The following is a 4584-nucleotide window of genomic DNA, read 5'->3' on the forward strand; positions in this document are numbered from 1 at the left end:
AGAGCACTAGCATATACACCTTCGGAGGTTAATTTAGTTTCGTTTCGGAAGGGTATGTTGTATTTTTTAATAAAACTCCATAATTTAGCAAAAGTGAGTTGTCTTATTTGGTAATAATCGGCTACTATTCTTATGTTTGTTACAGAATGAGAAGAAGTGAGTAGAGTTAAAAATTCGTTAGCATAATACGAATATTGTTTTGGATCGTTTATTTTTTCAAAGGCAAAGTTGCTCACATTGCTAATAATACTAGCTATAGATTCTTCTACATCTACGACATTGGATTGATATAAAATATGAATTTTTAAATTGCTTAGAGTGGCTTTTTCGTTTCTCGGTTTGTAAACGCGTAAAGAAATTTGATTCGATCCAAATCGATAATTGACTTGATTTTTACACATGTCCACCAGATGTTTAGGTGAGTTAGGAATTTTTTTACAGATTCGTTTCGATAAAGCTGTTCTAGAATTTCGCTCGCATTGGCTGTTTCGTGAAAAATTAAAAATTTATTAAGAGGTGTCAAAGTGTAAATTTTTTTATGAGCCGATGGAATAGTATTTAAAGTAGTAGAACGCGGTAAAGTGTTTAATGTAGATTGAATAGAGGTGGGTGGTGTAGCAGTAAGAGAGTTGTCTTGAATAGGAAATCTGTTTAAATTTCTCATCGTTATTAAAGATTCGCTTATATTTTTTGATCAATTTGATCATTTAATTCGCTTTGTTTATTCAAATTTAAAATGCTTTTATAAGCGTAAGCATCTCCTCCTACGTGGAGATAGGTTTTCCATTTTACTTGATCGCTGATTAAACTTGTAGCTATATCACTATCGAGCATAGTGTCTAGAGGTAACAAAGCATTTAAATTTTGTTGAAAGCTCACTTCACCAGCAATTTGATTTTCGAGATTGATGGGATCAGCATAATTGAGAGAAGGAGGTAAATCATATCTTTGAATAATGTCAGACACTTTCGATGTGTTTGTTTCTCCAGATTCTAGGTTTCCTTGTTCGTTTTCTTGTTCGTTTATTTGTAATAATTTTTTGTTAAAAACATCCATGTTGTAGGCATTTTTGGCTAATACTTTACGTAAAGTTAATAAAGGAGACTCGTGATAAGGTCTATATCTATTCATGTTTCATAAAAATACAAATTATTTTTAAAATACAATTCTTTTTGACAGTAATCAACGTCAAACTGCTGTCTTAGTAAATCGATTACAGTTTTTGTAGGTTGTATAGTGTCGAATGAGATTAATTTATTAGCATAATAATTTATAATTTCGTGATAAAGTTTAAAACGAGTAGAGTTAAAATATTCTTTTAAAACGTCGTAATTGTGATAAACAAAGTCTGATATAGCTTGATTTTTATCTTCTATTTTTTCTTTTTTCATGATGACTTTTCCGTTTTCGTTAAATTTTGGATAGGGATACAAATATTCTTTGACAAAAAGTTTAATTTCTATACAAACGTATTCTTGAAAAGCGTTTTTTATTTGTTGACGTTCATGATCCGATAAAAGTTCACATTTTAACATTTTTACAGCATCAAAACGTGTCAAAATTTCCATATTTTAATTTCGTTTTCGTCAATGTCTTTTCTTCTATTCATTTTGGGAATAAAAATTTGTCCTCGAACAGCCACTTTTTTTCTCATGGCTTGAAGTTTACTCGCTTTGTTGGAAAAATTGCATAATTCGTAATCGTTTTGTAAAATTCGTAAAAATTCGTCGCTTTCCCAATCATTCAGAATCAGAACTGGGTTCACTGTCTGAAGATTCGTTTGAAGATTCGTCTGAAGATTCGCACAATCCATAACGTTTTTGTCTTTTAATTTCTTCGAGTAGCTGTGTTGCTCTTTCGCTTCCACTCCATTTTCTTTTTTTATCGGATTTTCTTTTTCCTTATTTATATCAATTTTATCTTCTTCGCCGGGTTTATTCTCCTTCTCTTGAATATAGTTGTTGTGATGCGATTTGAGATAATAATAATTTTTTAGATTAGGCTCTTTTACGTAGGGAAAGGATTGAAAACTAACAATTTTTTTGTTCACGCTCATGTCTTTATAATCAAAGTTCAATTTACCTTGAGCGTCTACTGGAATAAATACTTTTTGTTCTTTACTCGTAATCTGAGTTCTTAAGCGTGCAACAGAAGAGTTTCTTTTAAATAAAGCCAAATGTCCGTGTTGATTAGAAGTTTCTTTATTTAAAAATCGCTTATAACGTGATGATGCATTTTGCCGGTTGAAGGAAAATCGTTTTTAAATATTTTTTCAATTTCGCTGTTGTTATTAAAAGAAATGATACATTAGTAATGAGACACTAAATTGTTCCAGCATTGACTGGCTTTAGAAGGTACGGATCGAAAAACAGTAATGGTACCTACTCCATGATGAGATCCACTAGAACACGCACTCGTGTGTTGTTGACTTTTTAAACAAAAAGCGCTAATATCATTAAATAAAAGTATTGTTTTCAATAAACGGTGATCACTATTTTGATTACCGTATTTATCTTTGAAAAAACCAATGGCTCTCTATTATACTGAATCTAAATTTTCTGGACTGGTAACTGTTATAATTTGATACGCTTCAAAATTATTTTTTGAAGATTCGACAATATTTTTTCATGTTTTGTGTTGACAATCGCTAGGTTCTCTCATTTGTATCACAAATAACATTTCGGCAACAGGAAATTTTCTACAATGTAATAAATCTCTAGCCATAGTTGATTTTCCGCTGTTTATAGGTCCTGTAATAATTGTATTTTCAGGATAGACTTCTTGATTAGGTTTAAAAATATTAAATTTCACTTGCGAATGGGTTTCTTCGTCTTTGACTTTAGTTTCTTTTGATGTTCCTTTTATATAGAAATCATGAAAACCTTTTTCGTTTAATATTTCGGTGATAGATCTACCATCTTTTTTTTCTAAAGGTTTTTCTATAGGTTGTTCTACAGTCTCCATTTTTTGTTCAAGCGGTTTTTCTTCTTTTTCTTCCATTTTTTTTACTATGAATAAAAAAAATTTTTTTTAAGTTTATATCCTTTTTTTATCATAAAAATTTTTACAAAATACGGTCCAAAATAATTTTTCTAATGTCCATTTTTGGTATGTTGTTCATTACGTAAAGTAATTGTGCTTTGTTTCCATTACGATTCCATATTTTTACGATTCCACATTTCAAAAGCTTTTTCTTCAATATATCTGTAATCTGCATCAATATGATCCAGTTCACATTCGCTTGCTTTTAAATATCTTCCACACGTTTTCCAATCTCGATTTAATCGTCTTGCCACTTCTGTTAATATTATATTATCCATCTTTTTTATTTTTTAAAAGACAAGTGCAATTATAATGAACTATATTGTAATTTTCACAATGAACACAATCTTCTTCATAACATCCCACGTGACACGCAAAACGTAAATAATCAATCAAACAATCAAGACAACAACTTAAAAATCCTTCATGAATTAATTCGCGTCCGTTAAGAGTAATGAGAATCAAACGCGAAGTATAAGAATCTTTATTTTTAAAATAATGAATTTCGTTTTCTGTATTTTCTACTAAATAAAAATTTTTAAAACCAATTTCTTTTAATTTGTTTTCAAGTTGTTGCGCTGTTAATTTTTGTTTTAAAAAATAAAACTCCATTTTTTTTATTCATTAAAAAAAAAAATTTACAAATTTATATTCTTTTTAAGATCGTATAATAAAGGGATTAAAATTTTTCGATTAAACATGGCCATTGTTTGATAACGTTCTGATTATTTTATAATATTTTTTTTAATTTCAAGTAAATTTTGAATGTGTTTGTCGCTACTAAATTTTTCCATATCGGGTAACACTTTTAAATTGGCTTCTCGTATCGGTTTCAAAAGATAATGATCTCGAATTTCGGTCAAGACTCCGTCATCAAAAACATAATTTTTTTGTGTAAATCTTTTTAAAAAATCAATAGTGTGCGTTTGTATTTTCACTTGTTTGTAATTGACACTCATTCTATTTTGTTCGATAGGTTGATTCTCTTCTATTAATGCAAAAGGAACTTGTCTACACAATCTTCTTGCAGCAAAAGGTATCAAAACCGTTGACATAATTTGAAATTAAAAGTTTAGAATTGGGTACTCCTTTAGCTCTATTTTATAATTGTTTTTTTTTTCTTTTTCTCTGTTGACGCTATGAACACTATAACATATAGGGCCCATAGCAAAAGCTTGCAATGTAATAAGGAGAAGGTATTTCGTTTTGAAAATGATCCGTTTCTTTAGCGTAAAGAGTGGATTAAAAAGGATGAGTCATTTTATAATTGTAATAAGTTATCCAACGATTGCCAAAGTTTGAAAAATAAATCCATTCTTCTACCTTTTCGCGAAACGTTGTAGAAAGCATTTTGAGTTTCTTTTGCGTAATTAAAAAAACAACCAGAATCAGTATCTGTTACTACCAAATGTTTTCCAGCTCCATGATTTTTTAATACTTGTCCCAATTCCCAACTAAAACGTCCTACATTAAGTTTAGCGTAAGATAAAATTTGTGAAGCTACAATACGTAAAGATGTGTTAACGAGTTTGCATTTTTCGC

This window comes from Hydra vulgaris, chromosome 14 (genome assembly GCF_038396675.1).
Source record: "Hydra vulgaris chromosome 14, alternate assembly HydraT2T_AEP".
Lineage (NCBI taxonomy): Eukaryota > Metazoa > Cnidaria > Hydrozoa > Anthoathecata > Hydridae > Hydra > Hydra vulgaris.